The 26,636-nt window shown below is 36.5% G+C and overlaps 1 protein-coding gene and 1 long non-coding RNA gene across 5 annotated transcripts in view; both read right to left on the bottom strand.

The window, feature by feature from the left end:
• Window positions 1-26,636, bottom strand: part of ZNF292 (zinc finger protein 292) — a 148,574-nt gene that overhangs the window by 90,884 nt on the left and 31,054 nt on the right. The window lies entirely within an intron of this gene.
• Window positions 14,723-18,181, bottom strand: LOC140526506 (uncharacterized). Its single transcript, XR_011974405.1, has 2 exons — window positions 15,624-18,181; window positions 14,723-15,290 (listed from the first exon to the last, which is right to left on the bottom strand). It is a non-coding gene; the product is annotated as an uncharacterized lncRNA (long non-coding RNA).

The raw sequence follows: 26,636 nt of genomic DNA, 5'->3' as shown, positions 1-26,636 counted from the left end.
CCCTTCATACTTTTCCAGTTTTTTGTTTGTTTTTTGGGGGGGGATTTTACTCCTCCTCGTGGACCTACGGTTTGACAATACAGGCCTACTTGCTGTTCCTTGAACATGATACTCCATCTTCTGTGTGCATACTTTTTCAATGGCTATCCCCGACAGCTGCAATGCTTTCCCTTGTCACCGCCATCTCTTGACATTCTTAACTTCTTTCAAGAGGGCTCAGATGTCACTTCTGTAGGAGGCCTTTCTAGACCCAAGTCACTTAATTTTTTCTAAGGTTAACTACCGACTTTAACTACTGTATACGTACTTATTTACGTACATGTTTGCTCTGAGTTGTAAGTAAATTCCTTGACGGCAAGACTTGTTCCCTCACCCCAATGCACCCCTCCCCTTTCTTTGTATTCCTAGAGTTCAGCACAGTGACTGGCTAATAAACTGCTAAAGGTAGGTCTACATCCCTCTTAATTTAGCTTGTCACAATCTATATTCTGGTCCTTAATTCACATCAACACATATTGTTGACCACCTATTATATTCAAGGACTACAAGTAAAAAGAAAAAAAGACTAAGCAGAGCAATTACATACGGGAAGATGAAAACATGTGTACATAGAAGTGTAATACAAAGTAAACTGAGGACAATACTGACAAATGGAAGATGGAAAAGGTAAATTACTTAGGTGACAATTGATTTGAGCCCTGTGAAGTTCAAGACGAATTCTGAGACTTATATATGCACCATCAAAATGTATATAAAAACGTAATACAAGCTATTAATTTCCATTGTTTCCAAATGAGACAGTGTGACATGCTGGTATTGCAGACGGAAAACCGGCCTCAGTAAGACCTGGGTACAAGTCTAGACTTTGACCTATGACCTTGACAAGATTATGGTCTATCAATGTACTAGTCAGTTTTCTAAGACTATAAAAAGCAGAACAGTTAGTGATCTGCACTGGTAGAGGGTAGATGGAAGATCAAAAAAGAAAACTAACAGTTTTAAGAGACTGAATTAATCTATTTCTTTGTCAAACATTCAATAAGTGCCTACTATCTTCAAGGAAATGTACAAAGCATTGGAAGTTTTTTTCTTTTGATGTGTGATTTCATGAGTATTATAGTATAAACTTTTTCCATCAAGAATATTGGCAACTCTCTAACTTAAAGATTAAGAGAAGCTACAGCCCTCTGAGTCTTCCTCCTTTCTGACCTTTCTTCAACATTTGACACTGTTGATTATCCCCCTACTTCTGGGTTTTCATGTTACTACTCTTTTGAAGTTCTCTTTATGCCTGTGGAAAGGTCTCCTTTGCAGATCATTACTTATATCCTATCTGCTATACATGAGTATACCCCAGAGCTCTATCCTGGGCCTACTCTTCTCTATATTCCCTTGGTGATCTTACCAACCCTCATCAATTCAACTATCCCTGGTACATGGAAGGAACTAATGAATGCTTGTTAACAGCTGACTAACTCAACTCTCTGAATATGAATTTTTACACAGGAAGGCCTCACCTCTCTAAAGATTTGATCCAAAGTCAAATCTCAATCTCCAAATACCTGGAAGACACAGATCCAACTTCTTCATTTTACAGGTGAGAAAACTGAAGCCAAGAGAGGCTAAAAGTCTAAGGTCCTACAGGAAGGAGGTGGCAGAGCAGGGAACTGAAGCCTGGTTTTCCCACTACAAATCCAGTACTTCACCTGAATGTCTCAAAGGCATCTCAAACTCAGCTTATCCAAAATACAACTCTTCATCTTACCCCCTAAACCCAACCTTCCCAATTTCCCCATGTTTAAGGGCATACCCTGTTCACATCTTAGCAGTCACCCTTTACTCTTTTCTTTCCTTTGTCTCCCTCACATCCAATAGTCTCCTGAATGTTCTAACATCTAGCCCATCTCTTGATTCACATCATAGACTGGTCATCTCTTCCTGCTTTGACCAACACAACAGTCTCCTAAGCAGACTCCCTGCATCCAGACTCTTTCCATCCAATCTACTGTCCATACAGCTCCCAAATTGTACTTCTAAAATGCAAGTCTGCCTAAGTCTACTCTTCTGCTTAAGAATATTCACTGTCTTCGAGATAAAATATAAACTTGTCTCTGGCTTTCAAAACCTGGCTCCCTGCCTGTCTTTCCATGTTGAACACCTATTACTTTAGGCAGTCTACGGTTCATCCAAAGTGACCACAGAAGCCTTCTTGTCCTGTTCTGTACCTTTTCATAGGATGTTCCTCAAGCCTATTTCTTTCCTATTCTCTATCTCATGAAACCTCCAGTCTCCTTCAGGGTTTAGTTAAAATAACACTTTCTTTAAGAGGCCTTTCCAAGTCCTACTTCCTAAATCATGGTGTATTTCTCCTGCATTTACTTATCTCTCTCAATTGATCCCTAGAACGTAAGCTCTTTGAGGGAAGAAGTTTGTCTTACAAGTTTATTCATACTGTCACATATAACTGACAAATAGTAGGTATGGGCTAAATGTATGTTAACTGCTAAATGCTCAAAAGCCATCTAGACCAACTCCCTCACTTCACAGATAAGGAAAAGCAGGATCCAATTCTCAGGGAAATGGCCAGAACATTGATTAGTTAAGTAGCTTGCTGTACTCAAACAGGCAATATGGATTACAGGAAGAACTTGAACCCCAGTGGGTCTTCTAGACTCCAAGGCTGGCAAAGGCCTTAGCATATCCATGGCACCAAGAAATGCTAGTGATCTCAGGTACTTGAAATACGGCAAAAATGAAGCAGTCCTGGTTCTTAAACAGATTATTTTCTAGTTGATGATTATTCATCATCCACAAATAAAACCTGAGTTGGTCATGAAGGAAGATAAGGAGATGGAGGGAAGCTGATGAGGGAGTATGCTCCAGCACAGGGGTAGTAGGTGACTAAGTGTTAGGAAAATAATCAAAGTTAAATTCCAAGGTAGTGAAAGTATTTTGATATTATGAAGGTAATATTAAGATTCTACTGCTGTTAGGGTCAGTGATAAAACTACGAGTAAAATTAAGGAGAAATAACATGGGTATATACATGTCAGAAGAAGTAGACATAGCAGTTAAATTTTTAATAAAGAGATCCTTGCTCTACAATCTCATCACCAGAGTTGTGAACTCTGTACAGAATTAGTTAAATTAGGAGGAAAAAAATGGACTTTCCTTAAGGCTGGTTCCAAAGAATGCTGAATAACTGAAGATCCAAGCTAGAAGACTTAATCTGTGGCTCATCAGCTGAAGTTTAAAGACACTTTGTACAGAAGATGACAATAGGCATACCATGCATGGAAATGTCAGGTGGACGGCCTGGGTATGGAAAGGTTCCAGGACAATAAGGAATAATCATGCTGTGCTCTTTAGGAGTGGGGCTATCAACACTTTTGTTTGCTTATTTTTCTTTTCTTTTTTGATAAAACTTTGATAAACATATGCAGAAAGCATGCTGGCAAAAATGAGATCATAGCAGCTTTGGGGGGGGGCGGGGTTATACAATGGAAAGGATTCTCCCAGGTTTCCAGGTGGACATTCAAGTGAAGTGTGATCTCCTCATCCTGACCCCATTTCCCACCCTCATTGTGCCATAAAGTGCAGATACAAGGGTTACAGATAGAGGCATCACTCCACATTTGTTGCTCTAATGTCCTTTAGAAATAACCAAAAACAAGATGGCCTTATCCTTAAAGACAAAGATTTATAGTGCTAAGGCCTTCTGTGAAACCCCCAAAGACTAGGTACTTCAGCTAAATCTGGGTCTTTTCTTTTTCCAAAGGGTCTTGATATAAAAAGTTCATTAATAAGGAAAATGAACTTAAGATTAATAACCTCAAAGACATAAAGTTAATTGTTATGTTTCCATATGGAAGACAAAGGAAAAAGAAAAAAAATCAAAGGCATTTCTGCATATTCCCTATCACTATCACACACACACACACACACACACTCTTTTTCTGAGAATCTGTGTTCAGCTTCATCTGAGAGTTTTCATCTCAGGCAACATCTTGAACCATATGTCAATCAGAGGAAAGAAAAGGATTAAGCAGTAAAGACCTGAAGAGGACTGGAAGAGAAGGAAAAGGAGGTAGCCAGAACACCAGACAAAGAAAAGCTAAGTAAAATAAACTGATAAAAAAAATGGAAAAGGATTAGCTTTTTTTGTTTGTTTTATATCAGCGAAGTAAATAAGTGCTTGGTGTATACAGTAATAACTTAGAAAAGAGAGAAAGCAGAACTTTGAGCTGCAGTTTCCTCATCTCTCAAACAAGGGACCTGCACTGAATGGTCTCTGAGATTCCTTCTAACTCTGAATGTAGGAATCAATTCTTTCTTTGTCAAGGAGAATGACTTGGAAATGACAGAACAAAAACAAGTAACAGCAAGCCGATACCCAAGAAAAGGGGATAATGAAAAAGCATTTAAGTGTCCTTGACTCTTGGTCTAGATGAAATGCATCCTGGGGCACTATAAAAAGTGGCAGATGTAGATGTGATCACTGAGCCACTGGATTAGTTAATGTGGCAGACAATGGAAGACTTGTTACAGGACCCCAAATGTGCCAATTCCACTCCCATCCCCTTAGCTTGCCTAGATCAGGGCTGTTAAACTGGGGTCCCTGAACTTTGTTAAATTAAGAACCACTGGGCCTGAATATTTGTAAACCATTTGATAAACATACTATTCTTGTAGAAAAAAATCGAGAGATGTTGGCTAGATAACAATAAAGTTAGATAGTTTTATAACTTGTTGAATAGCCAGACTCAAGTAGTCCAAAGTCAAACTGGCAAGTCTCTCTGCAGTGGAGTACTCCATGAATCTGCACTTGGTCCTCTGGTGTTCACAATTTTTTCATTAACATGAATAAAAGTAGAGATGTATGCATATCTGGGAGGGATAGATAAAATAGAGGATAGAGTTTGGACCCCAATTTTTTTTTTGACAGGCCAGAGTAGGAGTTCTTAGCCTTTTATTGTGTCATAGACCCCTTAGATAATTTGGTGAAGTTCATGGGCTCCTCAGAATATTGTTTTAGAATGCATAAAATATGTAGTTACAATGGAAACTATATTGAAATACAGTTTTGAGGAATTCTAATTGCCACAATATAGCAAAGACATTGATAAGCTTAAAGGGTATCCAGAAGGGCAACCAGAAATGTGAAGGTCTTTGAATCCATATTATGTAAGAAATGGTAGAAGCAAATGGTACCATTTAATCAACAGAAGACAAGACTCAGGGTGACAAAATAGTTGTTTAAGGCTCCAAGTAGACTAGGTTTTAAACTTACCTAAGGACAAAACCAGGAAGAATAGTTAAAAGCTGCTGAGAAGCAAACTTGGGCTTGTGGTCAGGAAAAACTTCCTAAGTAGAAGCTAGATGACTATCTGAGATTACTCCTGGGGTGTGGGTTGCATAGCCACTAATAGTACATTCAAAGTCTAGATTCTGTGAGGATTCCTGAGTAGGGAAAAGTTAGTTCCTTTTAATAATGGCTTTTGGGATGGCAACTGTTTCTTTCCATCTCTCCTTAAGTCTCTGGAGAGGTAGCTTATTGTAGTGGATACAGCACTAGACTTAAGAATTAAGGAAAACCAAGGAACACACACACACACACGTTGAATACAAGGTACTTTAGGAGGGAAAGAACTAGGTAGAGGGGTGGAGCAGGAGGCAGGAAAGATTTCATGCAGGAGATGGTGCCTGAGCTGCAACTTGAGAGGGGAGTATAAGAGTCAGAGATGAGGGAGTGTATTCTAAAATATGAAGGACAGCTAGTGCAAAAGCACAGAGATGGGAGATGGAGTGTTGTGAGGAACAAATGAAGCCTAGTTTAGCTGGATGTAATGCTCAACAAGATTAGAAAGGCATGTTCAGTCCAGCTTCTGCCCTAGCCACTCTCAACCCCCCCATATGCATCCTCTGCTAACCATCACAGAGGACATATACAACATGATAGAGGTCTTTCTCTTAGTCTTTTATATTTCCCATGTTCTAGTGAAACATCCAGATTGTTTATTCAATCACTAGTTTTCATTTCATGCCTAGCCCACTTCCTTTTCCAATCATACATTGCCTCAATGATTTCTATTATGCAATTTCTTGCACACAGGTAATAACTAATTACTAATCCATATGACCCATTCTCACTTTAGTGAAATCTTCAAGAAAAAGCTTTACATGCTAATTAAAGGCATCCTCCAGGAAAACTAGAGAATAAGGCAAGTCTTTGCAAATGATTCCCTATAGAAGAATACAGCTTTCTAGATAGGAAAAAATTTTAAATAGTTTTACAGCAAGGGTTACTAATCTAGGGTCCATAAACACCAAAAAGATTTGTGAATAGATGTCAAGGGATCATGAAATTGGTTGGGGAAAAATAAACTTTAGGCTTTTATTATTAACTAATTGAAATATAGAATTTTTCAAAATTATGAATGTAAGCAACAGACATTATTCTGACAAAGGGACAACAGATTACCAAAAGCATCATCCACAGCACAAAAAAAAGGTTAAGAATACTGTTTAATAAATTTCCTTTCCAAAAGAGATCTTTTATGACTGTTAAGTTCCTATATGATTTCGGAATAAAAGCAAAGAGAGGTGAGTATTCAATGACATCATGATTAAGAAAGCAAAATGAACCATAAAATAGATTATTATGGAAGACATCTTGGGCTATGGACTTGATGTAACTGTAAACAGATAACTATTATAGGTTCTTAAGTAGATAAAGGTCCATATAAATAACTTTGTTAAGGCTTACAAAGTATATTCACATCTTATTTAAGACTCACAATAATCTTATGGGATAGGATGTCTAATATACCTTTAGTTTATAGATGACTTAATTTAAGATTTAGAAAAAAAAAATTTAGAAAAAATTACCCAATATTACTCAGTCTACCTCTGAAAAATGCAGTGATGAAAATTGTTTTTTCTTTATGGCATTTATTCTGCAAGGAGTAGTGTCATCTATGACTTGTGAAATAAAGCCTCTTATTCTTATTGCAGAGATACAAGAGAAATTAATACCTTAAGAGTATACAAATTATTTTTATTCTGTACTGGTCCAAATACAGGCCTTCTGTTCTGCCTGTATATAAGTGCTGTTTCAGTAAGCATTTTTTCCCAAATTTGATGGATGCAGTCTATATGAAAAACAATATAAAATCAATGAACTAAATGATGACCCTTGAGAAAAGGCAGTATGGTCAAAACCTAACATATTTCTGAAGTAAAACAGAAGTTATACTATCATTATCATCTATTAAAATACAGAAATTCTGGGGTTTTTTGGTGTCATGGTTTGCAAGGAGTGTACAGTGTAGAGGACAAAAAGCAGTCCTGATATATTATCTGTCTGTCTGTCTGTCTGTCTGTCTGTCTGTCTATCTATCTATCTATCTATCTATCTATCTATCTATCTATCTATCTATCTACCTATCTATCTATCTATCTATCTATCTATCTATCTATCTATCTACCTATCTATCTATCTATCTACCTATCTATCTATCTATCTACCTATCTATCTACACTACAGAAATGGGGTTAACTGGAACTAGATAAAATATGATAGGATGGAGGTGGCTTTGGAGAACAGAAATAGGAGATTCAGGATATTCAGAATCAACATTTCAATTAACTTGAGAAAACGAGATTTTATTAAATAATTTAAAAAACAGGTTGTCAATCTATAGATAGTTTGCCAAAGCAATTATTAGTGACACAAAATATTGTCATATTTCTAAAGCTGTACCACCAGTGCAGCCTCATTCGATAAAGAAACTCAGGCATTAACTGGCTAAATGAGTTGTCTGAGGTCACATAGGTAATTAGTGGCAGAACCATGACTAGAATGAAGGTCTCTAAACCTTCAAGTCCAAATGTTCTTCCTACCACACCACATGACCCACCTATCCAAATAAATCTGTTCTACTGGCCAATGGAGTCTTAGTTGCTTTTTATCCTATGGTTATAGATCTCTATGGTATTCCCCCAAGATATACTTGGCAGAGAAACTTTCAAGTAAGAGTTATCATCTGGAGAACACATGTATTCTTTGATTCTTGTTGCTCTGGCCACAGGAGGAAAGAGACACTGAGGAGAGACCACAGAAACAGTTTATATGACATTTGTAAAATTATGGAAAGCCTTCCCACCAACTTCCACACTAAAAATTAATCACATACTATGTGTAAGGCAGTGTGTGTACAAAGACAGAAAATAAGAATTCCTTGTTTTCAGGAGACTTATATTTTTATTGACAAGATAGAACATATACACAGATAAATATAATACAAAGGCATTGGAGTAAGAAGAGGAGATTAGCAACTGGCAAGTTACATAGAAATGGTACTTGAGCCAAGACTTGAAAATAATACAAGGGACTGGATTCTGGGAAGATAGTGGAGTAGGTCAGAATATTCCAAGCTCTTCAGATTTCCTCCACAAATAAGACAAAATAGCACTTCAGCAATAAAAATAAACAAGAGTTGGGGCAGAACTGTGGTTCTCAGGGACAATCTGAGAAGGTACAGAAGTTTGGTCCAGGTGAAGTGTAAACACCTCCAGGGTAGCTCCACTAAACAGCAAATGAGCCCTCAGGTTAGCTGGGTTGAGAGGTAGCCTCAGCATAGGCCACAGGAACTTTCACTTCCTGGACAGCATCGGGAATCAGGAGAGTCAGGCATCCAAGCAGTAGAAGATTAAGGGAATCTTTATTGATAAGTAAGGGATGACAGGCCCACCTGTGCAGCCAAGCCAAGGTCCTAGATAAGAGGGAATCAGTGTGCTCCCAGTGACTGTAGAAGCAACAGGGGTGGGGGGTGGGAATGGGGGAGTAGGGTTGTTACTGATGGCTGTGGGCACTTACAGGAGGGTGGAGTTCTTGGCTTCTGTTACAGGCTAGAGGGGAGAACTGAAAGAGACTCTGAGGAGAGACACTGTCCCCCATATCCCAGATCTAGAGGTGATTACTATAAATAAGCTGCAATTAAAAAAAAAAAAAGAGCAGGCAAAGGAGAAAGAACCCAACCACAGAAAGTTACTATGGGAATAAAGAAGACTGGGGTTTGTCTTCAGAGGAGGAAGCTGAAGCAAAAAAAACCCCAAAACTCTCTTACCCCAGAGTAACATCAAATGGTCACCAAATCAAAAAGAATTCATAGAAGAACTTAAAAAAAAGACTAAAAATTAAAAGTGAGAGATTGAGGAAAAATGAAAAAAAAGAACAATCCAAGAAAAAGGTTATGAGAAGTCAACCAACTAGAATTGGGCAAGGAGAAGATGCCGAAGTTATGAGATCAAGAAATAACAATATAAAGAATGGAAATAGAAAAGTGAAACGTCATAAAAAAAATTGATCTGGAGAACAGATCAGGAAAAGCAAATGTAAAGAATAATAGGACTACCTGAAAGCTATGATCAAAAAAAGAATCTTGATAAAATAATACAAGAAATAATTAAATTGTCCCGAAGTGTCAGAACAAGAGGGGAAAATAGAAATTAAAAAAAAAAATGCACCAATCATCATCCGAAAGAGATCCTAGGAGGAAAGCCTCCAGGAACATCATAGCTAGAATTGAAAACCCCCAGTTCAAGGAGAAAATATTATAAGCAGCAAGAAAAAAAAGTACAAATATGGAAGAGCCACAGGTCTTGGAACACTATATATCGAAGAACAAAAAACTGGGGTTGCAGCTAAAAGTAACATCTGTAGCAAAGGTAGGCATAATTCTCAATGAAAAAAATGGACATTCAATGAACTGCCAGACTTTCAGAATTGTGTTGCAAAAAGACCTGCAATCAATTGAAAATTTGAAAAAGAAGATTCAAGAGAAAAATAAGGTACACATCAAAGACTAATTACAAGGGACTCAATAAGGAGAGACTGTTTACTTTTTATATGAGAAAATGTAAATTGTCTGTCTAAGATTGTTATTAGTAAATGGGTAGTTCAAAAGAAAGAATGAGGTAGAGCTGATTATGATGTGATACTAAAAAGTAAACCATCTAGGAAAAGGCAAAAAGAATAATTGTCTTATATAAATGAGGTACAAGAGAAGAACTGACAGAGGAATCAGATGGTAGAGGAGGGCTGGTAGTTCTGGAACCCTACTCTGATGGGGAATGGATTAAAGAGGGAACAATACACACACACAAGGGCATAAAAGTCTTCTAAACTGAGAGATAAAAGGCTAAAGGGATGGGAGAAGAATTCAGGAGGGATTTAAGAGTGGGGAAAGAGGATTGGGAGGGATCTTTGGTGCAAGGGGAAAGGATGAGGGGAGAGGATAAGGGAGAGACCCTTAGAGATGGGGGTAGGCTAAGTAATAGGAGGGCAAGGTAGCTGGTAGAAGTAAAGCAGAGGAGTCAGGAAGGATAGGAAATAAAGAGACACACAAACATAAAATAAAGATCAGGAGTACAATTTATTATATAAGAAAAAGTAGGAGTAATAATCACGATCTCAGACAAAGTTAATGCTAAAATAGATTTAATCAAAAGAGAAAAACAGGGAAATTACACTACATGTCAGCCATATTAGTCAATATTGTTTTAGACTTTAAAATAACTAGATAGTACAAGGTTGAAATATTGCTGTGGTATAGGAAATGATGAGTTGGTGGATTAAATATGGAAAGACTTGGACTTAATGAAGGAAGATGTCATTCACCTTCAGAGAAACAGAGGACAAAAAAGCACAGCATGGTCTTACACAGATGCATATGAATGTGTGTGTATGTACCCCTAATCTGAATTGTAATCTGGGAGGGGGGGGGGGGGGAAGAAGGGAGAAAAAAATAGTAAAAAGTAGACAGTACAGAACAGAAGAAAACCTCTAAGGATGGATACCTCTGAAGACAATGTGAAGTACTTATTATATAGGTTTTCTTGAAATGGAAATTTATTGCTTTATATTTTGAATCTTCTCATATTTTGCTGTGCACATGGCAATTTTTTAAATTTTATATTTAAGTTTAAACTAAATGTTTAAAAATTCAGTTGTGAATACTAGACCACCCACTCAAAACAAAAGTTACACAAAGATTCTGAAAAGTGGAGAAGAGGGAATTCATTCACAGCACTGGGGAGGTCTAAGGGGAAAGAACTCATGCAAATGCTTAGGGACAGGACACTGCATGTCAATTTTGGGGAACAGGTTTGGAGTCTAGTTAAGCTGGAACAGTGTGATAGGGAATGATATGAAAAAATGCTGGAAGGGTAGGTTGCCAACAAATTATCAGGAATTCATATTTAATCATATGAGGATGTACAAAAAACACTTTGCAAACCTTAAAACACTATATAACTCACCTTTTGTTATAAAATCACAGAAGCAAGAGGGAACCACCGAAGGTTTTTGAAGAGAGGCATGACAAGGTCAGATCTGCACCTTAATATTATTTTGACAACTATGTGTACGATAGATTATTGAGGTGAGAGAAAGGTGGTTAATATCAGTCCATGAGAAGGACAAAAGAACATGAAGCAGGGTGACTGCTGTGAGTGGAAAGAAAGGGACTGATACAAGAGAGGTAGCACAGAACAAAGCTTCTTACGACTTGAAAGGACTTGAGAAGCCATCCAGTCTAACCCCTTCATTTTGTGGAGGCAGAATTAACAGACCTTGGGAACAAACTTGTTTTGGATTGTGAGAGAGAAAGTCAAGGATCATGATAGTGGTGGTGGTAGCTGATACTGACATGTATTATTGAATTATAGCCTAATAACCCTGAGACCTCGTCCCCATTCCAAAGATGAGGAGACTGAGACACAGAGAAGTTAAGTGACAAGTCAAGGTCACACAGTCAGTATCAGAGGCAGGATTTCAACCTAGATCTTCCAAAATCCAAGTCCAACACTCTATTCATTGAACTATACTGCCTTCCAAGTAAAATACCAAGATTAAAACTGATCCCTTTGAGAGAAACAGAAGTCTGGTGGAGGTAAAGGTTTAGATGGGAGGACAATAAGCTGTATTAGACATGTTGAACTTGAGATGCAGGTGGGACACCCATAAGGAGCTGGATGTCTGGGAGTAGAGTTCAGGAGATTAGGAATGGACATCTAGATTGTGAAGATGGAGAGATGAAAAGTAAACTCACAAGAGAAGCTAAGATCACAAAGGCAGAATATAGAGAGAAGAGGGCTCAGGGGACCCCCTCTCTCCTCAGGGGGTGGGAGATGGATGCAGCAGCAAAGAGCCCAGTCAGATTGGTAGGAGAAGCAGCACAGAACAGTGTTACAAGGAAGAGAGTATCTAAGACAGTCAACTGTAGCAAAAGCTACAGGAGGCCAGGGATAACGAAGAAAAGACCACTGAATCTGAGAGTTGAAGAATCATTTTGGAACCTATGAAATCTACATGGTTGGGCTCTGCTTTCCTGATATCACTCTCTGGGGGCAGTCAGTAACCTATGTAATAAAACTCAGGGTCTCTTCTCCCAGGAAGATTTTGTGTCTTTTAACTACTCCATCCCCAACTGCACCTGTTTTAAAAAGTTGATTTGAAGACATATTTTGTTACCTGCCCAGGTGCCAGAACTAACTACACATGAGTTCAGAAGGCAGTTTCAGTACAGCAGTGGAATTGGGAGGCGAATTGCAGGCTGAATGACTGGGTAGTGAAAAAGTGGAGATGACAAGTAATTTATTCAAGTATGAAAGTGTATCTTAGGCCACATTAACTTGACATTACCTAGGGAACTTTGCCTTCAAGTCCAGGCTCTTTTGCCTACATACTTTTTACTTCCTTGATCTCTGGTTCCCAATTTGAATTATAAAACCTATTGGACTTTTCTGAACTCTGCGCTTATGTGGCACCAGAAACCAAACAATCCATTTACCCTGTGCACTGTGTGTACTTTCTGTCCCTTCTACAGTCTTACTGCCATTTTCTAGCTTCTTTTTCTTTCTCTTTTAATGTTGTCTATATATAATAGACTCCAGGATATATTTACAAGGGAAAAAAGTATATACAATTCAGAAATAGTATAGCAGGGCAGGGTTCTCCTAAGTACCAGTAAAATCAATCAACACAATTATTAAGCACCAATTTTGTGCTAGACAGCCTGCTAGAGGTTAGGGATATAAAGACAAAAACCAGCATTTGTCCTCAAGGAGCTTACATTTTATTACAGGAAAATATATAATATACATACACAATATATACATACAAATATATATTATGTATGTATACAATGTATGTGATCCATGGTATGGGGATTAGCAGCATTAGGAAGGTGGTGGATTAGGGTAGGCCTCATATAGAAGGTATTCTAAGTCAAATTTAAATGTGACAGAAGTAAGGAGGGAGTACTTTTCAAGCAAAGGAGACAGGTAGGGAGAATGGAGAAATCTGTTGGGTCCCAAATTAGGTTCCTAAGCCTTTGCACCCAATATTCCGCTCACCAGTAGTATCCCACTGGATGTTCCACCTCATAGCTCCAGATGAGTAAGATAATCTCAGCAGAGCACTCCACTCCAAATTTAGAATATTTTTCCTGTTATTTATTTTGCACGTGTTAACATGAGTGTACATGATTCCCTACCTCTCCAACTATAGAATTTAAGCTCCAAGAGGGCAGGAATTATTTAATTTTTGCATCTCCAAATGCTTGGCACATATCAGGTCCTTAATAAATGCTTGCTGACTTGATTTCAAATCTAATTTTCCTCTAAGCCAACCAGAAAGCCCCCTAATGGTACAACGACCTTACAGTTAATGATCTACCTACAATACCATAAACTCACTTAACTTAAATCTGAAACTTCACTTCCCATAAAGGAAAAGACAAGAAAATACAAACAAATAGAATCATTCCCATAACCCAAAGTCAATTTAACCCAACAGAGGCCACAACTCATTCCTTTCTTTCAAAAATACCATATTTTAAAAAGGAAACGATTCTTTTGATAAATTTTTTTTCCTTCCATTTTAGTCCTTAAAATAATGCTTAAACCTTAAATATTACTATGGTAGCAGGTTAAATTCTAATCAAAGATACAATAATATTTAAATGGAAATATATGCTTTGTACGCTTAGCCTTTAGCATTTTTTTTCATTCTTGTTCACAATTTCTGAATGGAGTTAATCTGAGCAAGAGCCATGGACCAGATGCTTATATATGGAGTTGTACAGAGGATGGGAATGGTAGTCAAGAATCATGGGAGAACTGTGAGGTATCCAAAGCATCATAATAATAACCTCAGTCTAAAGGCATCCTTGAGGTCAAGTCCAATTTCTATTTAATATGTGAATCACTTAAAATGACATAAGTACTTGCAGAAACTTCAAATGAACACTCCAGTGACAAAACTCAAGACATCTCTCGAGGCAAAGGAAGGGAAAGACTTTATATTCATACTCCACAAACCTGAGCAAAAGGAATAGTGACTTTTCATTGTTTGGGCAGGCATATATTTACATGCATTAAGTTATTCACCATTCCTGTCTTCCCCTATTCTATCTCATACAGCCATAAAAGAAGGATGCACTGGGTTGGTGGCTATAAGTCTTGGCTAGCACTGTCTTGTTTTATGACTTTAGGTAAGTCTCTTTACCCTTGGATCCCATTCTGTCTGCAAAATGAAGGATAAGGCTATATGATTTTCAAGATCTCTACCACCTCTAACACGGAGACTAAGAGCTTCCCAAATGTATTAATACATACATGTCACAAGAAATATTTAAAGATAAACTTGAACACAAAATTTAGTTATTTGTAAATTAATGTTTATTGAAAGACAAAATAAATGAAGCATGTATAAATTTTTTTTTTTTTATGGAATAGATGCCATTTTCCCAACATCACAAAAGCAGTTGTTTCTTAACTAAGAAGTAGAATTTAACAAATAATATACTCCCCTGTCACTGAAAGTAACTCATCAACTAATATGGTGCACAAACTTGATCTTAAGTGCTATTTTCCTGAAGGACTTAGAACTTCAAAGCATCCTGGTCATTATAATTCTGCCAAGTTTTAGAGCAAACAAATAGGAAAAATGATTTTAAATTGAATTCTTACAATCCTAGATGACATCCTTGTTCCTTTAGTAATGCTGCAAAACCACTATTGCCCTTTTGTGGTCATTATCATTCTACTGTCAAAGCTACATTGCTCCTAAAAGTTTTATTTTTTAAACCCTAACGGTGGGAATAGTCTTTTCTGTTGGTGCTGCACAAAGTTGATTCTGGAGTGTACACTATGATCTTATTAATGCTATGACTAGCAACTTAATGGATGAAGCCTCTCCTTTGGGTTGTGGATCACAATGAATCCTGCAAAGACAGAAAAAGAAAACCAAATTACTAGGATACCAATTATGTGTACTTAAGGTATAAAAACTTAAGATAAGCATTATAGGTATTAGATGATAGACTATTAAAAAACTATCCTTTACCGATTCACACTATTCAAAGATTCTTCATCTCTAAGAAATAGTTGTGAGACGTTTCACAAACAACAGAAAATGAAGTCATCAACGAAAGACAGTTAGCAACTGATTTCAGAATTTGGGGGTAGAAGAGAAAAAAAGCAAGGGAAGACTTAATGTGTACTCTGAGATAAAACTGAAGCAGAGCTCACCCCGCAAAAAATTTCAACACACTCACATGAAATTTATTCTTTAAGCAAACACTCCCAGATGACCTGCTACAACACAAACACAAAATTATATGCTATTTCAAGGGACTGAGTAGCAAGGTTACTAGATCTGGAGCTACATGTGGCCAGGTGAGTTAACCAAAGGGTACACATGGCATAGCTGTCATAATTTACTAGACTAAGACACTTGTAAACTATTGGAAAACAATAACAACAAAAAACCTTTACTTGATATGGGGGGGGGGGAAGAGTTGATAGACTTTCTAAGGTTAAAATTAAGAAATCAGATGGAACTAAACTGCTGTTAAGTGTTTAATGAAGCATAGGTTTGTTTGTTTTAATAATTTGGTCAAGTGTACTTTTTATTGAGTGGGTTAAAGGCACTCATTGTAATAACCTATTATTATTGCAACAGGAGGAGCTTGGGTTATATTAATAGGCTAATATCCCTATAAATTGGAAACAGAAGCAGCCCACCCACTCATACTCAACCCATTCATTATAAATGTCTCATTTTTTCTTTGCTCCATCCCTTTCACTGCCAGAGTTTCTGCTGTGGGAGTTATGCTGAAAAAGCCTGGAGAATCTCTGAGTTTAGAAATGGAAGAAAGATGGGAAAAATACACATAGCTCAGATCACATTAGGGCTTGCCTACTGGCCTCATATGCAAATATATTATCCCCTAAAATGAAATGCAAAAATAAGGAATTTTGTTGTAGTATTTGAAATTCTACCAATTGTGACTCATTTAGATTGACAAGTATTTTAAAAACAAAATAAAACATAATAACAGCAGTTCAGGCTGCTTCTCTCCTAAAAACTAGAAAGCCTCACCACAACTGAAAAAAACAGAAACTTTAACTGAGGTCCCTTATTAGTCTACGGAAATAAAATCTCAAACTAGGTCACAGGGACAGGGACAAACCTTAACTTTATATCAAAAATGCTGTACACTTAAAATAAGTATGACAATTGGGCTAAGATTGATACTTTACAGGGCAGGCCTAGGTAAAATGCTACAGTGGGATGGAATGAGGTATAAAGCAACTAGTAGTCCTAAAGGACTTATTAATGCTACTTTTACTAATGGCAACAGTGGTTCAGAAAGGGAAGTGGAAAGATACTAAAAAGAATTTTACTTACTTGTAATTTTTCTAAATAGAGTTGACCCATCAACCAGGAATAGGGTGGAAAAAACCTTTTCCTATTCTTACACTTCATGATTGTTCCAAAGATTGGACAGATTTGTGAGATTTGACTGGGTATCTAATGAATGATTTAAAATAGCAATTCTATAGAGAAAATGTGTTCGAAGCTACAAAAACCAACTTATAATACAAACTTTTGGAACACAAACTGTAAGCTGAGGGTTATTTCTCTTACCAAATTCATTTGGGGCCCTAGTGCTCACTTTGTCAACTATAATCCTATTTCACATATATTTATGTTATTATAGAACTAGAAGACTGCAGCTAGGTAGCACAGTGGATAAAGTACTGGACCTGGAATCAGAAAGACTCATCTTCTTTAGTTCAAATTTGGCCTCAGACTCTTTATTAGCTGTGTGATTCTGGGCAAGTCACTTAATCCTGCTTGCCTTAGTTTCCTCATTTGTAAAATGAGCTGGTGAAGGAAATGGAAAACCACTCCAGTATCTTTGCAAGAAAACCCCAAATGGGATCACAAAGAGTCGGACACAACTGAAATGACTGAATGACAACAAAAACTAGACGAGACTTATTACCTAGTCCAACTTCTTCATCTTATAACTGAGGTTACATGATTAAATGAACTGCCCAAGGTCACAAGACTAGTAAATAGGCAAACCAGAATTCAAACCCAGGTCTCAGAAATCCCAGCTCTGAGCTCTTTTCACTACCAGCCGTCTCTAATGGAAATGTCTTTAGTTTATTAGACATCACAACATCTCAGTAAGAGATTTTATGCTTGAATAAGAGCATTACCCCGTCTCCCCAAAATGACAATTCTGAGAGTAAGGTACAAGTCTTAAAGCTAACAAATCATTATTTTCCCACAACAAATAATTTATTAATGGCTGTTTTTTGAACCTTGACTCAAGTTCAGAAATATCATAAAGGGTGTCACTGCTAATTTTCATCAATGATTAACAAATAAATATATTATGCCTGTTCTGATACTTCTCTGTTAGGAATCTACAAGCTTCCTAACTAAGCAAGGATTAAGTATAACTAAGTATAACTAAAGTATAACTTACACATAAAATGTGTAAGATTTACTTTGGGAAAAGTTAAGTAAACAGGCAAAATTTATCACCAAAATTTAATATCATTTTGATAGACTAAAAACACCTCAAGGGGACGACTGTCATTTTAAAACAAACTACTCTGTGAAGTATCAATACAGATATATTCTACCCATTCACTAATTTTAGGGATATCAACCAGTTCAATAACATTAGCCATTAGTTCAAAATATCTCCGTCATTTCTATAATCCTGATATAGCAACTGTTGATATAAAACACAGTAATACTAAATGTTATTCTACTAAAAGAAAATCAAAATCTGAGATCTTTGCCCCCCCCCCCCCCTCCACCAAATGTTAAAGTAAATATAGGATCTGTATTAAGTACAATACCTTCAGATAATGAATGGGCTTTCAGATGACTCTCTTCACTAGCCTCTGGCTCCAGGTTCCTGTCCTCTTCGACTAAAGCAAAACTTAGCAATGTTATATCTGAGCATCTAACAATGTAAAGCAATAGAGGCTATTTTCATCCACCCCCAAATAATACGCAGGACTGTTTAAAAAAGTTAAGTAGGCAGATTTGCTTTACTTCTCCACATACTTCTACTGCATCAGGTTATGAGGACAGAGCAGGTGGGGAACAAAGTTAACTGAGATTTATCTACTACTGTTTTGAAGGAAATCTGTTCTCATCGATCCATCAAGACCTAAAATCTCAATACATCTCTGGAGGCAAAATGATTCTTCTCTTGAATTCCAATTCTTCATATTAAGATGACAAAGCTAGTTTTATGAGATTTGTCTTTATAGAAAAAGTTTAAAGTAGGGAACACTAAAATAAGAAGTGAAAGAAGTAAATCCAGTAATTGCTGAATCTGAAAATTTTAGCAGAGATTACCCAGGTATTAACAAAGCATTATAAAGTTTCCTGCATAGAAATAACTTATTTGGAAAATATATTCAAAAACTTACTAAAGGGATGCTACAATAATTTCAACAGGCTATTAAGGATGTTAATGTAATGACAGGAAACAACAGGAAAACCAAATATAAATATGACAAAAATACAAGCAAATCAAGATGGCTAAGTAAAGAGTTTGCTAAATTGGCACTGCTGACTAAATGAATGATATGGAATGTAGTATCAATTTAAAATATTTTTTCTGTCTTCTTCAGTCTTCTCCCCTCAGCAAAATATCCAAAGTCATAAAACTGTGTCATCTGCAAATTTACTCAAGCTAAATGGAAGTTTTAAAAGCAAACTTAGTAATAAGTAGATAAAACAAGTAATACTGTTTCTGAGAAATTTTACTTCACTATTTCCTGACTATTTCAGTTAAAGTACAATGGATAATTATTCAAAATGTCAGATATTATTTATCATATATTTCTTCAACCAAAATACATATATTAAGAATCTTATTAGTACTTCCTAAAAATCACTAGTTCTACAGATAAAAATTCCATTAAAAAAAGAATTTTTAACATTAAAATTATGTTCATGTGTAGCCAGCAGATTAGCCATACTAATAAAAGCTTCTGTATTAAAATGACACTACCTCTTGCATATACAAGGGAATCCAGTACGTATTTTAAGTTATTTCAACATAATATTCAGGGACCTTAAAAACAGTAAATAGGGCCAAGTCAAACCAATGCTTTTACTATGGGAAATATGAATTTAATTAAGAATGACTGACAGATATGAAAACAACGAAAGAAAGCCAAAAAAGCAGTTGTGTCTAGAAAGACAAGATTGTTGTCATTCTCCTGCGTGCACTCTAAGACAGAGATTAAGCTATGAAATTCTATCTAGTGGTGAGCCTCAAACAAGCAACTTGGACTTTTTGTAGACATTTACCTTATATCACTACCTGAGATTACACTTTACTTAGACATTCCTCCTTTTATAAAAGGTTAGCTTTTTATCTTTATATACCTTGATGCATTTTCATGCTAGATTTTAGGTCGGATTTTTAGGTTAACCACATGAACATTCCATCCTTCACATATGAAAATTCCTCTCGTGACCTAGCTGTGCTCTTACCTGAGGCCTTTTGGGACCAACAGCCCACATATGGAAGACTGACAGCTACATTAGAAATCAAAGCTGTGGCAATGTAGAAAGAGATAAGATGGCTGGTCCATGTAGGAAATGAACCACAACCCTAACCTCATCAGCACTTTGAACTAATCGACTAAGTTAAAATAATAGCAGTACTTTGTGGATCAAGTTACAACAAATTTACAAAAGATAATGTTATATCACACTTTCCTCAAAGACTCAAACATACACTTATGCATTACTACTATTATCACACGATGAAGATTTTGAGACATGAATAGAAATAAGAGCTCAATTAAATGTGCCATGCGCTTTTTGTTTGTTCAAAATCACTGTTTCACTCCCTAAGGCAAACATTCTAAAAATGTTTTTCTCAGAAAAACTCTGATAATAATTCTTCACCTAATATAACAAAGATGTGGAAACTTAAGTATAGGATGGAGAGACATACATGTTATCTGCTCCCCACCATGCCCAAATGAGTTTAGGGCCGGAGTGGGGAATCCGTGACCTTTTAGGTCTTTGGCTTTGTTCTTTTGACTAAGTCCACGTTTTACAAAACCAATTCTTTTATTAAGAGGATTTGTTTCGTGAAAATTTGGATTCAGTCAAAGAGCCACACCTGAGGACCTAAGTTCTCCACCCCAGGTTTAGGGGATTTATTTTTAGTTCCTAGCACAAAGTATATGATTAACAAACGACTGTTGAATTTTCACTTGTTAATCACTATACAAAAGCTGGTCATGGTAGATAATACATATTCCTTGAAAAAACAAAACAAAACCAAGTCAATTAAAAAAAGGTTTGCTATCTCCACTTCTTTTGAGACCGGAAATTATCCTTTAAACAGGTGTCCTTAAAATCACCTTCAAATGTCCCTTCAGTATTTCATTTAGAATGTCTTATTTTCTTGAATGACATGTTTCACTTCCAACACTTTAATCCCATCTAAAAAAAGCAATTTTTTTTTTGGCTTAACTTGGGGGTTACTGTATTCTACTGCACTGCAAAATTCTTTTCAGATTATACTACTGTTAAGGGATCCCCTGAACTTGTCTTTTTGAGTGGCTGTATTTTCTAGAAACACTGGACCCAGAATATACAGGAGACCCTAAATGTGTCAAGGATGAAGTTCCCCCTGGGGTAACATAATTTGTCGTTGCACCTCAAGCTGGACTCCCTGTGTGTCCCTGGGATGCAAGACAGGCACCAGCTACTCTATGCCAGGCTCGGATAATGCTTGTACAGCTGGGGGCTCCTTTGCAGATAAGCAAGCCCTCTTCATAGTCTACTGTAGACCTGGACAACTTGTGAGTAGGTAGGGGCCAAAATTAAAATAGGCTAAACTTCTACAGACAGACTGAAGATGGTTGGTTGCCATGGGTCACATGACAAACAGGAGAGTGTGTGCAGTGGCAACCCACTTGCAAGTTACAAGGCACAATAGTGACTAGTGGAAGGTGGGTTAGGCAGGGCACAGACAAAGCACTCATTACATCTTTACCCCTTTTACATCCTCTACATTTTTTCTGGGCCCCCTGAAATCCTTTGGTAGGTGACAAGTGGAATCTATGTTGTGCAGGCCTAGTCTAGCAATTTCCAAGGGAAAAGAATGAGGCTTTTGCCATCACCTTGTTCTTCCATGTGAGGAGTGGTCTTGTCTCTTTTCTCACCTTTGCTGCATAGTTCTTCTTTCCATGTCATACCCCTTCCTGCTATTCCCTCCTCCCTTTGTCCTATTATAAAAATGCAAACTCCTGTAAAGATTGGGAACCCTTTGGATTGCACATGCATATTTATTTTTCTTAAAATAAACCTGGTTTTCAGATGAAGTCTTGTGACGTGACTGCCTGTTGATACTACTAATATATAAAAATAATTTTATGAAAACAAATTTCATCTTTGTTGAACTCTTCTACTTCACCCTACACCAGTACTTGTCACTGCTGGGAACAGTCTTGTTTTCCTTCCTTCAAGTAGACATTCATGAGGTGGTTTGAGTTTTTATTTTCTTCTTATAATTAAACCCTGATGGTTTTTTGCTAAGACTCTTGAAAAATACATTCCCCTTTTTTCTGGTAATCATGTACAGCTACATTCATATTTGGTCATATCCCACATTAACTACATTGTTACTGATCTTCCTTTTTACAATTCTCTCTACAGTAAATTCAAAATGCTACAGACTACATAACATCAACAGTGGAGTAAATCTATTCACTATCATTTATTTTTTAGTTGTTAAAAAGAGCCCTTGACTCCTGAGCCTATCAATGTTACTACAACAACTATAGGGTCTAATAAAGGTCACCTAGCACCCTGAGTTTAGTATAAAACAGTGGAATCCCTTTATAAAGTTAGTATTTTGTATCGGCAGTATTTCTGACATTATTGGTTACCAACATTGTATCAGGTTTTAGGCGGTCACATGCATGATTAGGTAAGTGTTATATGTGAATCACTTCAAGATGGCACTATGTTGCTGGTCTGGGAGCCAAATACAAAGATTTAAAATATGAATCAGAAATTAGAGCACTGGAAGAAAAAACCCCCCACAAAACGTTAAAGGTCATCTTGTCTAACTCTTTCATTTTAGAGATAAGGAAACTAAGGCCAGAGAGGGGAAGTGACACATCCTACACATTAAGCTTTCTACTCTACCACAGTCCCCTAAATTTTACTTGAAAATCAGTAACAATCATAAGTATAAAATGCATCTCTTTCATAATATTAACACATAAAGTCCAACATACCTCAGCTCATTACAGGTGGTAGATTATTGTTGTGTACTAATTTTACACTGGTTTTAATATTTTTTAGCTTGGTTTCCTAATGAAAATATTCCTACAAATTAAAAATCACTACTCTCAAAACATTATGATGGTTCCACAATCCTTGCAATAATAGAGTGGGATCTAAGATGGGTGCTTATATGCTACCATGCTGTTACACTGTTATAGAGATAGATGTTTATTATTCCAGGAACAGAAAGTAGATGAAGACTTGTTTATAGATTAAAAACACAAGCAAAGCAAGTCTCAATATAGAGAGATTATTTAAAATTTAAGTTTAAAATGTCAGTATATTTTTCAGTTATAGACTAAATGTATCAGTCCCTTTTGAAACTTAAGAAAATTCCTGTTAGCACCTATCCAAACATTTTAAACAGAGTGTAATATAAACCCTCAGAACTTTATTTGACCACTCAAATTAAAACTTATTAATAGCACAAAAGCCAAGTTTCTATATTCCTTTCTTTCCTTTATAGAGAAGTTCAAAGTTGCAATTCCCAGTTGTTTGAAATTGAAAATTCCTACTGTAACCTAAAGGACAAAACAAAACTCTCTCTTCCTCCCACTCATTTTAAAAATTGCACTCCAGCTAATAATCAGCTATGGATTCATTTATACTTTAAAAGAATTGGGAGAGACTTGCTTAAGTACTAGGACCAGGATGTAGATATTGCATTCCAAAATTGAGATGGGATAAGGATTTCAGCCAGATGTACAGATAAATGTAAAGAAAATTTTGGTGAGTAATAATCCTTCAAAAGTATAATTCATCCTATTAATATTGAGGTATCCCCCTCTTTATATTTCAAATGTAAGGAAAACAGAGACAATTTCTCAACAGTTGTTCCATAAACCCATCTTTACAATACTAATATTCTTCTGGTAATGCCATGAATCAAGAAATCTTTACAAAAATCAAAACTGTGGGTTTTCGCAAATGAAAATGTAGAGACCCCCAGTGGACAAGAGTAGGTGAGTTCATTACTAAAGAAAACAGACTTCAAGAAGGTGAGTAAAGGAGATCAAAGAGATGTATGGCTAGAAAATGTAGCAAATCACGGCCATGCATGAGGGAAAGTAGACAGCCCTTGTATTATGTTAATATCCTAAATGTGATTAAGAGCCTTAGAGGAAGCTCCCTAGGATATTGGTTAGATTTCTTTTGGGAGATTTAAAGAGAAGACATGAAAAAGAGCTGCATATGATGAGAAGGTCTGGATGAGTTGCAATCTGGACCCATCATCTGGAGAAAGTACTTGTGTATTAATAAGAACATAGAGTCATTAAAGTACTTCATAAATAGTAGCAAAACCAATCCAAACTAGTATTAAGTACATTTGCAAAAATATTTTACAAATACTGCATTAAGCTTACTCACTTATGTTAGACTCCAAGCTGCCATCAGTCATTAGGATCAAAAGAACATTTCAGGGTGAAATGATCTGTGGGCATACACTACAAAACTGCATTCCAGATTCTATTTCAAACTCTGTAGCTAATTAATTTTTCTACAGTAGAAGTTCTACTGACTGAGCCACCACCCTTCTCTAATACCTACAATTCAATCATCTCATTACCCCCTCTCAAATCCATTGTATTGTTTCCTTAAGAGCATCTTATCCCATCATCTTAGATGTAACCTATCTACTCAGTGCAAATAGTGAACAAAACTCCAAATTATAAAGATATGAGCTAAAATCCTGACTCACTTAACTAGCTGTGTGACCCTGGGCAAGTTACTTAAAACTCTCTCAGCCTATTTCATTCTAAAATGAGAACAGTAATAGCATAGCTTCAAAAAGTTTTTGTGAGAATCAAATACGGTAACAGGTCAAAGCACTTGGCTAACCTTAAAATAACTAGCTATCATTTTAGAAGCATTCCACTATCTTCTTCATTCTTCGATTTTTCATAAATACAGTTGAAATTTTTGTTCCAATATGCTGTATTTCTCTTGAGGACACCATATTCCCTGCAAATGCTCCACAGGAGACCTTTTCCTCCCACTAACTTCAATATACAAGGGCCAAAAGGAGAGGTTCTCATTCCCCATCGCCAATTTGAGATCAATCCTCCATCTCAATGAACTCAATAACCATTCCTCTGAAGGAATGAATAAACCTCCTTTGAAGGCTGTGCTATATACATCTAACATTTTCTCCACTCTAGTTATCACTTGTCAACTTCCAAGGTCACTCTTCCAACTATCTTGTGGGCCTCAAGTTTTCTTTATCAGAAGCCCTACATCATCCACGGGACCTTCAGTATTCATGTTTTTGAACCCTTTGACATTCTGAACACATATTCTTCAATTTCCTCAATTCAAAAATCTTTTATTCCACTTCAGCTACACACCACTGTAAAGTCATACCTTAGACCAGTGGTACCAAACTTGTATTTCCCAATTACATTTTAATCTAGTACAGCAGACTTCTATCTTAGACCACACTATCTCACAACATATCACCAACCACCTTCATAATTCTTAACTTGGAAATTGGAGCATACCATCCTATCTGTCCACTTATAATACTCTCTAAGCCGTAAGCACAGAACAGTGGAGTGAGAGCTGGACTTAAGAGTTAAGAAAAATTTAGGTTCAAATTCTGATTCCAATATTTACTACCTGTGTAATGGTAGGCAATGCACTCAGACTTTTTATCTGTAAAATGGAAATACCACTTGCACAACTTACCTCACAGCCCTATTTTGAGAAAAGGGATATATATGTATATATATATATATATATATATATATATATATATATATATATATATATATATATATATATATATATATATACACACACCATACATACATATAGATGTGTATATGTATATTTGTATGTATGTATATATGCATATGTAGATATATATACACACATATACATACATGTCACATTTAATTGAGCCATTTTTATGAGTCAAATATTGGAGATACAAATATGAGACTCTCAGCTCCAAGAGGCTTATATTCTAATAGGGGAAGACAGCATATATAGGGGTTTGGAAGCCAGAGAAAGGCTAGGATGTCAACTGGTTGTGAGCAGAACAAAAGGGAAATCCACTTATATTACCCTTTCAAGAGGTAATATCAGTGCTGATTTGATTACAGTTCTCAGAGAAAATAAAAGGGTGGGGGAAGAGAGTAAGCAGGACATGACAGGGCAGAAAGCTGTTGTCGTAAAGTTGGCGATGAACAGTTAATAAGAAATTCAGAGCTTCCAGTTTGGAGGGTGGAACAATAAGAAACACAGCAAGATACAAATGGATAGGTTTAAGTAAAATGAGGTTGCAAGGTTCCAGGGAGCTAAAAGTTGAGCTAGATAAATGTAAGCTATTATTACTCACCAAGTCCTCTGTAGCCATCCAGCTTATCACCTCTATTCTGATTCTACCTACTTCCATATTCCAACTTCTATCTTAGTCTGCCACATTGGTGATTTACTAAGATTTAACCTACAATGCTCCTAAGTACATGCCTGTGCTACAACTCTCTTCAGTTTCTGGTTTGCCTAAAACACTGGGTCTCCCATCTGATTCCTGTGGAAAATCATGAAGTGTTATTTGTTGTCTATATTATTATCTATAAACTTGTGGAGACTATCTCAAGTGGCCTCTACTGATTGATCATCTTTCTAACGTATTTTTTAAACTTCTTCTCAGGCAGCAGTGGCATTTTAAAAAATTTACTTTTTTCCAATTAATAACATGCACTTTCTCTCCCTTTCATCTTGGCCCTTATCTCCCATTGAAAAAGAAAAGCAAAATCCTTGTAATAAAACATGCAAAATCAATCAAATTGTCACACTGACCACGTCCAAAATATGCATCTCGATTTGTACCGAGTCCATTAACTCAGTCTCTGGAATCACGGTTGCTTTGATCAGAGTTCTTAAGTATTTTGAAGCTGTTTGTCTTTACAATGTTGTACTG

This window comes from Notamacropus eugenii, chromosome 2 (assembly GCF_028372415.1).
Source record: "Notamacropus eugenii isolate mMacEug1 chromosome 2, mMacEug1.pri_v2, whole genome shotgun sequence".
NCBI classification, from domain to species: domain Eukaryota; kingdom Metazoa; phylum Chordata; class Mammalia; order Diprotodontia; family Macropodidae; genus Notamacropus; species Notamacropus eugenii.
The sequence above is the reverse complement of the archived record's forward strand: the minus strand, read 5'-3'. Positions and strand labels throughout refer to the sequence as shown.